At 37.1% G+C, this 12,440-nt stretch overlaps 2 pseudogenes; both read left to right on the top strand.

Moving 5' to 3' along the window:
- Positions 1-5,696: 5,696 nt before the first annotated feature.
- On the top strand, positions 5,697-6,634 carry LOC122913527 (annotated as a pseudogene).
- Positions 6,635-8,211: 1,577 nt separating this feature from the next.
- Positions 8,212-9,123, top strand: LOC122913526 (annotated as a pseudogene).
- Positions 9,124-12,440: the final 3,317 nt, after the last annotated feature.

Raw genomic sequence — 12,440 nt, 5'->3', positions numbered from 1 at the left:
TAAATTAGATTCATAATTTATTAATTAAACTAAAGAGAATCCTACTTTGACATAATCCTAATAGTATTTTTTTTAAGATTTTATTTATTTATTTTAGAGAAAAGAGAGAGCACAAGCAGGGGAAGTGGCAGGCAGAGAGAGAAGGAGAAGCAGGCTCTACACTGACCAGAGAGTCCAACTCTGTGTGTGATCCCAGGACCCTGGGATTATGATCTGAGCCAAGGGCAGATGCCTAACCAACTGAGCCACCCAGGCACCCCCCAGTAATAGTTTAGAAGAAGGTGGTCAGGTTGGGACCTCTATAGGGTTTTGGGATCTGGACCAAAGATCTGAGATATTTTTTGGAAGGTGGGAATTGAAAGGCAATGTATGAATTTTATAGCTAATAAATTAGGGGAGAGATAATGTGGTATGGGAAGTGAAAGCAGTTTTGACAAATAAACTATCATTTGATAAGTGACTCAAGCTGTTTTTCTATGTGCGTAATCTATTTCTCTCAAATAATTTCCACTTGTCCAGAGGAACATAAAGATTGTTTGAATAAATTGATTTTCAGGAACATAATAAAACCAAGGATGAAATTATGTGTTTTATTTACATGGATCCAAGTGTTCTAGCTCTGTTTGCCATTTCACTGATGGGAACATTAGGAAATTTTACATTTAGTAAAGCTGGAGTTAGATGGTGTATGTTATCTAGTTCTCTGAGATTCTATGTATTTTAGTTCTTCCCAAAGCTTCCTGAGAGGTTAAATTGATTGATAAATTCCATAATGCCATTTCATATAGTAACTGTTCACAGCTATATCTCAAGAATACAGATATAGTCATTAATATATTAATACACAAACTTAGGGCACATGGGTGGCTCAGTTGTTTAAGTGTCTGACTCTTGATTTTGGCTCAGGTCATGGTTCAGAGTCATGAGATCGAGCCCTGTGGCAGTCTCTGTGCTGGGTATGGAGCCTGCTTAAGATTCTCTCTCTCTTTCTGTTCCTCCCTCTCTAAAAATAATAATAGTAAAAAATACACAAAGTTGTTCAATAAATATTTTTAATAAATAATATATTTCTAGATTTATTAATAGAGATGTAACATGAATTTAATGTCCTCTCTTGATGGGCCTGGGTATATCTGATAAATCAACAGAAGGTTAAAAAATAAGAAATACTCCTTTTCTGGAAAGTGATTGAACTTTATAAATTTGAACACCTCATCTAAGAGTCTGTCCTCACATTTTAGGAATTACTTATACAAAAAACATCTTCCTCTGGCCCCCATTCCTTCGTTTCACTTTTCTCAGATGTCATGAGTCTTCACACCTTTGAGAAGAAAGGAAATTGCTTATATTATTTTCATCTGAGTCACACAAAAAATTAATGGGTTAAAGGATTATTAATTATAATCTATATTTCCATATTGCTATCTTTTTTTTTTTAAAGATTTTATTTATTTGACAGACAGAGATTACAAGCAGGCAGAGAGGCAGGCAGAGGGAGGAAGTGAAGCAGACTCCCTGCTGGATAGCCCCATGCAGGGCTCAACCCCAGGACCCTAGGATCATGACCTGAGCCAAAGGCAGAGGCTTTAACCCACTGTGACACCCAGGCGTCCCTCCATATTGCCATCTTTAAAAAAGCAAAAAACAGGGCGCCTGGGTGGCTCACCGGGTTAAAGCCTCTGCCTTCTTCTCAGGTCATGATCCCAGGGTCCTGGGATCGAGGCCCACATCGGGCTCTATGCTCAGCAGGGAGCCTGCTTCCCCTCTTCTCTGCCTGCCTCTCTGCCTACTTGGGATCTCTGTCTGTCAAATAAATAAATAAACTCGTAAAAAAAAAAAAAAAGCAAAAAACCATAAGAAAAAGACTCAGAAAAATGGCAAGCTTCTTTAGATAATATATCTTTCTTGGTGGTACTTTATTCTACATACATTAGTGGTTTCAATTCACAGTCTTATTATGGATATGTAAAGATTCAGGATGAGAAGAATCAGTGGAGACAGCTGATCAACCAATATTCACACTAAAGTAATTTCCATTGTGATTGCTTCTCCTCCATATAAGGGAAAATAGATACTTTGCATCAGAGAGGAGATATTTTTCCAATAAAAGTTAGGCTTATAGAAATTATAACTTTGATGTTATTTTGAGGTATATTTTGATAAAGGGAAAATATGCTTGGGACCATGAATGACCTTTGAATTCAGATTGCCTACATGTTAATTATCTCACATGGGGGCCAATAAATTAGTTTATTTGAATTTGAGCTTCTTCAAAGATAACATGATTTGCAAATTGAAGTGAGAATATGTGACTTCATGTGGAAAAAAAATAAACAATAAAAGACACATAAAAAAAGTGTTTCCTTTAAATTCATAAGCATGACTCATCATAAGGAGGGTCTACTGCTATTCCCACAATATTTACTAGCTGAATTTGTGGATATTTGACCACTCCTGTTAATGCCATTGAATCTGTGGATTCTACTAGGTTGAAATGCTGTATTTTAATTTGAAACTACATGACAAAAAAGGCCCTTGACATACACTTATGTATATGTGTTTGTGTAAGGTGCATGGGGTAGGGGTATAGTGTGGGATGATGGCAAAGGTTATCTAATTTATCATTTCAGAATTCCAAGGTAATTTCTACATACATTTAATATGGTTTCACATCTGAAACATACAGCATACATTGGACAACAGTAGAGTTCAAACAGATGCCTGTGATGCAATCAACTTTCAAGAAATCTCCAAATATATTGTAGAAGATATGAACAATCTTCAAATCTGGATATTACATATAAAAAATTAACTTCAGGGGGCACCTGGGTGGCTCAGTGGGTTAAGCCGCTGCCTTCAGCTCAGGTCATGATCTCGGGATCCTGGGATCGAGTCCCACATCGGGCTCTCTGCTCAGCAGGGAGCCTGCTTCCTCCTCTCTCTCTCTCTGCCTGCTTCTCTGCCTACTTGTGATCTCTCTCTGTCAAATAAATAAATAAAATCTTTAAAAAAAAAAAATTAACTTCAGAGGGAAATGACACCAAGACTTAATGAGTGATCTTCAATTCATCTGATGTCAAAAAGTATCCAATGCTTGGGCTATTTGTGAAGCATTCTTAGTAAGTAATGAGAGAGGGACTTTAAATCACAAAGAAAATGGGAGATTATATCCTCAGGAGATAGCTGCATGAATAATAAAGGAGCTCAAGCCAGATCACAAGGACTCTTGACTTTGGACATGGAAGAGAAAGCTGCCCATGCAGAGAAACTCTCTGCCTTTCAGATGAGAAGTTACCTGAGTTTGGAAAAGGACTAAAAACTAAGAGATTTTTGATGAACTAGTGCATAGTGAAAGTCGGCCTATAATACAAGGAATTATAGGAATGGAGAGGTGTTTCTTTCTGTGAAAATATGCCTAATTTGTTTCCTTCAAGAACTTATACAGTTGGACACTGGTATTGAACCAGACAAGTCAGTGGGTTCAGTGTATTCCTGAACTAAAGGAGTGTAGAACTATCCATGCCTGAATTTACACTGACCATGAGGTTCAGAGATGACCAATAAGTATAGATTCTGAAAAATCTTCAAAACAAAACAAAACACCATGCAGAAGAAAAAGCATTGAGAATAAACATGGCACCAGCCCTTAATTTTGAAAGGTACAATGATTGGACCAAGCAAAATGAGCTTTATCCAAAAAAGAGTGAGTTTCCTAGCCATGTTAACCCCACCTTCTCTATCCTTTACAACAAAATTTTAAAAATGGTAAAAAATGGTAATAACACTTCTGAAGCTAATCCCAATTTTCTTAACACTTTAAGATAATGCAAAGAAATTTAGTTAATCCCCTGTTAGTATTTACAGAAGTCTCATCCAAATTGACTTGGATTGAGATTTTGAAAAATTGACTAGCCTGTCATATGGGCACAAGGACAAGTAGGCAGGATCTTCAAGCTTCTAATTTACAATATCATTTTTGATAGTCAGACTTTATAGAAACACTTGAAAAATTATTATTTTCTCTGAGAATCTTAATCTGATTGAAGATTAGATTTAAGGGGGAATTCAAGGAGGAACAGCTGGGAAATTCTCAGGCCACCACAGCTAGGACCCATAAACGCCAGACAGGTAATGAAGATTTGGCAGTGCACATCTCTACAAAGGCCCCCAAACAATACCAATAATGGCATTAGTGAGTGAGGGTAGATGAAGGGTTGAAACAAGGAGTACATGCAAGTATTTGTAAAGCTTATTGTTTGTAAGATGACTGCTGTATGAAGAGTATAAGTATATATATGCAATGTCTATTTAGTTTCATAAAAACAGAATCTGATGAGGGATAGACTCAGAAAAGAAATGTGTACTTTGCTATCTATGAGAAGGAGATCCAGTGTATCCACAACTGGTTTTATCTAAATAAATAAATTTTCGAAACATAGACCATGAAAATGGTCTCATCTCTGACATATTGTACATTATAGTTGAATATTAAGCAAGCTTATCATCCCTTCAAAGAAGAGCTAATTATACTTTCTTAGATCTTGGATATAATCTTAAAGCTTAGAGCCAAGCATATCAAGAAAAATAATATTTATTGACTATTTGGGTGAATAACCATAACTTTATGCAACTACATCAACAAAATATGCATTTTATAAATTTTGTTTTATTTTTATTAAAAATGAACAATTTGCTTACACAAATATGTAAAAAACTATGTAAAATAACCTAGATCTTAAGTAAAACTCAAAATAGTTAACCCTATAATAAAAAAGATAAGCCGTGAACATGATTCAACAAATATTAAACAATCTAAGATTTTAGTATTTTTAAATATATAGAACTAAATTATTTTTGTTTTTCTTCATGTTCAATTGAAAAAAAATGACATTTACATTCAACAGTGAATTAACATGGAACAGTGCTTCATAACCTGTGGAGTGAAGATACACTTAAAATTCTTCAATCAATCACAAAACATTTTCATAAATATAATTAATATTATGTTTAAGAAAAATGAAATGGAAATACATACAAAATCCAGTAATAGCCTTATTATTGTACACTAATAACAATTACTATTATTAAACTAAAGAAGTAGAGATATATAATGTCAATTAATGCAAAAGTTTCTAATGCTTATTTTAAATTTCTACACTCATTACATTGCAGAAAAAATAGGATATAAAAATATGTTCATGGAGAGAAATGTGTCCATGAACTACAGTTAAGTAACACTAGTCTAATATGGATCAAGGTAGACCAAGGCACTAAGATATACCTTTGCATGATATACCACTGTAATTACAATAACAGATGTGAATATATATGGATTTGGGGATTTTAAAAGAAATTTATTTGAAGTGCATTTTGTATCTTGGATTTTTTATTTTAAAAAATCATCATGCAAATTAAAGGACTTAAACTAAATATAAAGTGTACATTTCTCCCTCATTTTTCCTCTAAAAAGCCACAATATCTGAAGAATTTGATAAAAAAAAAGGTCTTTTTTTTTTAATCTAGAGGCTCAAATGCTCTGTATTGGGAAACAGCATTTAAACTCATACTAGATACAAATCAAGGCTGGTCATTTTAAAATAAAAGATGTTATGAGTTGTCAAATGCTCAAGTCAAATTGTAACATCTGGAATGAGATAATAAATGTCATTCTAGGAAAGGCATGCAGCGCTGGCAGCATGTTGCCCACCAACAGCACCAAAGCCATATTCTCCACCTTCCTGGTGACAGGCATACCTAGTCTGGACACTGTGCACATCTGGATCTCCATACCCTTCTGTACCATATTCTTCATTACCTTGGTGGGTAATGTGACCATCATGGCAGTTATCCACAGGGAACAGACCTTCCATGTGCCTATGCTCCTCCTCCTAGCCATACTAGCTGCCTCTGATCTGGGTCTGTCCCTCTTCACTTTCCTCAAAATGCTGAGGATCTTCTCGCTGGATGCTTGAGAGCTCAGCTTCTCTGCTTGCCTCACCCAAATGTTTTTTATTCACACTTTCCAGGATTTTGAGTTGGCTATCATACTGGCAATGGCCTTCGACCACTATGTGACCATTTCTCACCCATTGCATTATTCTTCCATTCTCACAGACAGTGTAATAGTTTTGGCCATTGTACTGTGAACCTTGACTGTACAGGTACCTCTGCCTATCCCCTTGAGAAGGCTGTGCTTCTGTCATTCCAATGTACTATCTCATTCCCACTGCCTGCATCCTAACATTATAAAGCTCTCTTGTTCCAGCACCAGGATCAATAGGATCCTTTGGATGTGGTATTATCCCCTGTGGGACTTGATTTTCTTCTCATTTTCTTTTCATATGTTCTGATACTAAAAGCCGTACTGAGCTTTGCATCCTACGGTGGCCACGTCAAGGCTCTGAACACCTGCATTTCCCACATCTGTGCTGTGCTTCTCTTTTTCACATCCATGATCTGCCTGTCTGTACTGCACTGCTTTGGCCCAAAACTTCCCTCACATATCTACATGACCATGGCTAACATGCATTTCCTCATTCCTCCTGTGATGAACCCCATTTTGTATATGGTGAAAACCAAAGAGATATGAGATAAAATTCTGAAACCCTTCATCAAAAAGGGACCAGAATCCTAAGTCACGTTTATTTTTTTTCCAATTTATTTATTTTCAGAAAAACAGTATTCATTATTTTTTCACCACACCCAGTGCTCCATGCAAGCCGTGCCCTCTATAATACCCACCACCTGGTACCCCAACCTCCCACCCCCTCGCTACTTCAAACCCCTCAGATTGTTTTTCAGAGTCCATAGTCCCTCATGATTCATTTTTTTAAAAAATTAATATATAATGTATTATTTGTTTCAGGCGTAGAGGTCTGTAATTCATCAGTCTTACACAATTCACAGCACTCACCATGGCACATACCCTCCCCAATGTCCATCACCCAGCCACCCTATCTTTCCCATCCCCTCCCCTCCAGCAACTCCCAGTTTGTTTCCTGAGATTAAGAGTCTCTTACTGATATGAGGAATTTGAGAAACAAAACAGCAGATCATAGGGGATGAGAGGGAAAAATGAAACAAGATGAAAGCAGAGATAGAGACAAAACCAAGATCATTCTTTAGAAAAGTGAGTTGTGGGGACTCAATTAGTTAAGACTCTTGGTTTCAGCTGGGATCACGATCTCAGGGTCCTGGCATCAAGCCCCATGTCAGGCTTTATGCTCATTTCAGAGTCTGCTTGTCCCTCTCCCTCTGCTCTTCCACCTGCTCACTCTCTCTCTTTCTCTGCCCGGGATAAATAAGTAAAATCTTTAATTAAAAAAAAAAAAAAAAGTGAGTTGTGGAGAGAAGAATGTCGATCCCGATTGGGATCTTTTATCTGTCCCATGGTCATCCATGAGTGCCCTCATGGATGTGTTTTGTGTTGGCCAGTGGATTACTAGACCTCCAAAGACATAAATTACATATTGTCTGTTTTATATTACTTAAACTGAGTGCACAGCAGGAGCTCAGCAAATGTGTAATGCCATTGAGAATATATGTATTTCCAACTGCAAATATTATTTACTCTCTATCTTCTTCCTCTCACACATTTGTCCTAGCTCTCCAGCACTTTTTCAGAAAGTGGTAATAGAGATTGAGAAGGGATTTAATCCATTAGACAAACACATCAAGCCCGGTCCCTCCTGGTGTCTTCTTGTCACAGGTACTATTTTTAAATCTCTTTCAGAGAAAAAGATATATTTGGTGGCATCAGAGTTCAGAGCCAGTATTAACATTCTTGTACTTGATTTTCTAACTTCCAAGGAACCATTAACTATAATTATCTTTATCTAGTTTTCTTTAGAACCCATTTTCTGGTATTAAAACTAATCTAGTTTATGCATCTGTATCCTGTGCTCTCACCACAGTTTCCCTTTCCATTTTTCAAGTCTTGAAACATCTTCAAATGAGAAAGGAGTTTTCTCTGTGAAAGGCACAAACAGCCCCCTGAAAACTAGGACAAGCCTCCGAGAAGACAGACAGCATTTGTACTCTAGTGGAACCTCTAAAGGAATGAGATTCAGTGCTGGAAAAGAGGAGGAGAGTGATATTACTCGGCAAGCATGGGCCGTGGGTGTTGTGGGATGAGATGCTAGGAAAATGCTATGAAAGAATAATTTTTTTGCCTTCTTTATAATTTTTCCAAGGCAAGCTCTTCCCAAAGGTATGGTAGTTCTTAACAACAGTAATGCCAGCAGCTTCATCTTCATACTGATGGATCTCCCAGGATTGGAGGCCGCTCATTGCTGGGCAGCTATCCTTGTCTGCTCTGCCTATATTCTCTCTTTGTTGGGCAACATCACCATAATGTACATTGTCAAGTCTGTTTCCAGCCTCCACATACCTATGTACCTCTTCCTATCCATGCTTTCAATGGCTGACCTGGGCCTCTCAGATTTTGCGCTGCGTTCAATGGCAGCTGTTTTTCTCCTAGGCCAGAGAAAGGTAGAGGCTGCAACCTGCTTTCTACAACTCTTCTTCATCCATACATTCTCAGTTATTGAATCAGCTGTGCTCTTGGCCATGGCCTTTGACTGCTGTGTGGCTATTTGAGAACCCTTACGCTATGCCGTAGGGGTTGTGACCCGTAGTGCTGCTCTCCATCTGCCCCTGCCTGTGCTCCTTGGCAGACTGCAATTTCAGCCGGTGAATGCTCTGTCTCATTCATACTGTGTTCATCCTGATGTCTTAAGGCTAGCCAGTTCTAGCACTCTTCTAAACAGTGGCTTTGGTCTCTTTGTCATGCTCTCCACACTGGGGTTGGATGCTGTACTCATTCTGCTCTCCTATGTGCTAATCCTGAGGACAATATTGAGCATTGCTTCCAACACTGAGCGACTCAAAGCCTTTAACACCTGCATTTCCCACATCTGTGCTGTATTACTATTTTATACCCCACTGGTCAGCCTGTCAATAATCCACTGTTTTGGGAAAAGGAAGCTACCAGCTCAGATAGGATACATGCTTCTATCCTATTGCACTTTCTTTTTCCTTCAGTGCTCAACCCAATTGTCTACAGTATTAAAACCAAAGATTCAGGTATGCATTCTGAAGACGTTCCATCCAAGAAAACTCTGAGTCACAGAGATAAAATATTGGTTGCTATAGTCCATCTTCCAACTGAAGACATCTCGGAGATGGGGCAGAGCATATATCTCCCATCTGATGTATCAATCAATTAATTATTCAAAAACATCAATTGAAATATATTGAAATGTGTTTTAACATATACCTTTTAAAACAACACCTGTTTAATGAGAAAAAACATGTTGCTCATTCTGCAAAAATCAATATCAGGCTGTAAAAGACTCAGATTATTACAGAGGAAACTGACAGGATCTTGAGAGAATATCATTAACATGTAAGACCAAGCAGATTAGAAGAGTGGAATTAAAAGAAATCTAAGATATCTCCAACTAAAAACCTAGAATTTTATTTATAAATTAAACTCAGGAGGACTTCACTTGGTATACCTTCTGAAAATTTGGCAAATATGTAAAATCAAAATGTTTTTCTTGTGATTTGCATAATAACTGTAGATGTGGGTTACACTAGAAAATCTAAACCAAATGAAATACTTCAAAACTTTAAATACACTTAAAGAAATAAAGACCTTAATTATCATAATAAAATGTGTCCCAATGTGACTATTAGGCAGTTCAGTATGTTTTTTAATATTCCATGATTCATGAAGGGTGGACACAGCCTCCAATCTTCACCAGCCCTGTGAATGAAGTTGAATTTGTTGTCTCATCATTATATCTCTTGTACACATAAATGTAGTTTCAAAATTATTAATCCATACTCCTGCTGGAGACAAATTTACCACCTTGAGTGCAATGTATGTGTGCAGTTCCGTATCATTAAACTTCCAGTCAAAATACCATTTTCTGTGAACCTGGTGGTGGGTACTAAGGAAGGCACATATTGCATGGAGCACTGGGTGTGGTGCATAAACAATGAATCTTGGAACATTGAAAAAGAAATAGAAGAAAATTACAAAAAAAAAGGAAACAAAGAAAAATAGAACAAAACTAAAATACCATTTTCTGAAGTTATTGAGATCAGCTCCATTTCCCTTTATGCCCTTCAGTGATATTGTGTCACATATTTGTAATACAGGTACAATATTTTTTCATAGTCAGCCATCTATCATGGGATCTCCCAACATTTTTTTTTCTTTTTTAAATTTACATGCAGCAAAGTTCACACTTTGTGGTTTACAATTCTGAGTTTTGTTGAAGAATATAGTCATGTTTAAATAAGCTAATGAAAGAAAGCTAGAATGTACCCCCATGGGGCTGGATTATGTATACACACACACACACACACACACACACACACACATATACGTATATACACATATGTACATATATATGACTGCTAATGTTCATGTTTCTCTTTACATGTGCAAGTGTATTTGTCATAAGTGTTTTAAAGCTCTTTTCCTCTAATTCCAGAATCTCTATTCATCTTGAATCTCTTTTTCTTTCTGTTTTACTTTATTCTGATTATCTTCTGCATTTTATTTGTCTTTTTTTTTTTTAATGTGGCCATGGGCACTGCAAATGCTATGTTATTAGGAATCCGGGTCATAATATCTTATATAAAGAGAATCTGATTTGACATGGCAGTCAGTTAAGTTATTGGAGGATCATGTTCATGTTTTTACATCTTGGTTTTTGGCCTTATTAGGGTTGATGTTTATTAGCCCTTTTTCTCAGGTTACAATATTCCTGCCTTCCATTCACCCCATTGGTGAGAAAGATTTCTACTGCACGGTTATAGAAATGGGTGAAAGCATGGCACTTGACACTGGAAAGATAAAACTGATAGCAGTTTATTAGTCATAGATACTCAGAGACTAGGGAAAGAGGACACTGCACACCAGGCACGGGGCACACAGGGGTGGCACTTGGGGACAGAGTGAACAAACAAAGGGCCATGGGAGACAGGTTCTGTAGTAATGGCTGGTGGGGTCACCCCTCTCATTCCCACAGAAGGATTTGAGTGGCTTGTTTGAATAATTTCATCGGCTTACAGGAAAGTGAAAGCCATTAGTTGGAGTGCAGCTGGTTTGATTGCTGGGAGGGGTCCCTTGTCCACTGGATGCAGGGTGTATCAGGAAGAGCAGGGAAGCTCATGGGTAGGCTTTCTGATGCATCCCAGTTTCAGATGCCAAGGCAGTACATGATATTGAATCAGTTTCATGAAATCAGAAACCATACCACATACTCTCTCTTCTTATGGCGTGGACCTTCTAGGGTTTCAGGTCAATGTCCAAGGTGTTCAAGAGCCCTGTCCTCTCTCCCTTGTTGGAACTCCAATGTGTCCCAGTACTGAATGAACTCCAGAATCTATAGACAACTTATAGCCCACCCATTGCCTCAGAGATGTTCTCTGCCAAGCTTTTCAGAATCTTGTCCTCTGAATCTGAAGTTTAGTACTTGGAGAAAACTTCAAGTGGACACCTAAGCAGATTTCTCAGACTTCTTCATGTCTAATAGGTGCACCAAATTTTGATTCCTCATGGCCTCTAAAATCACTTCTGTCTTCTTTCCCTCCATTAAGGAGAGAGCTGCTCTCAATTTGCCTTCAACTTCCTTGTCTTAGTTTGTGTTTGTGTGTATGTGTGTGTGTGTGTGCGTCTTTTTTTTTAATTTTAAATTTATTTTTTCAGTGTTCCAAGATTCATTGTTTATGCACCTTTTCTTAGTTTGTAAAGTGCAGTCTGGCAGAAAGCCTAGATGGTTATGGAGTTTACACCTTATTTTCTTTATCACAAGGAATCACACCTCTGTACTGTTTTTCAATATCTGATATATTTTATATATATCTTGCCCAGAGTTAGAGTTGTTTTTTCTGTTGGAATATGTCAAACATCCATTTCTTCTTTAGGACATGTAACATTCAGGTTGAAAGCTTTTGGGGTCTCACCATTTTCTTGCATCCATACTCAAAGTTTTGACAAATGTGTGTGCTCACAAGAGCTGAGATTTTTTGTTTTGCACTTATATGGTGAAAAAAGAATTTTACAAAACAGTCTTTTGGGTGGGGAAGTATGAATTATCTGCATGGGTTGTGGCAGACAACCAAGTTGTTGTGGCTAAATTTTGATTTCTGTTCTGTTTATGTCCATTTATTTTCTATTTTTATTTTCCTCTAAGTCATAAAGTCCTTCATTTTATTGAATTTTTATTATTTCTGTTGCAACAATAGAAAGTTTCTTTGTTGCCTTTGTAAGTGTATCATCATCATCATCATCATCATCATCATTATCTAACTTATTAAGTGCTTAATGTGTGCTTTTTTAAGGAATGATAGTAAGTGATTTGCATATATTATATTAAACTCTCACAATGTTATTATAAAATAATAATAAAATAGTAGATAAT

Source organism: Neovison vison, chromosome 7 (genome assembly GCF_020171115.1).
Source record: "Neovison vison isolate M4711 chromosome 7, ASM_NN_V1, whole genome shotgun sequence".
NCBI lineage: Eukaryota > Metazoa > Chordata > Mammalia > Carnivora > Mustelidae > Neogale > Neogale vison.
Note: the sequence above shows the minus strand (reverse complement) of the source record. Positions and strands in the feature narration are given on the sequence as shown.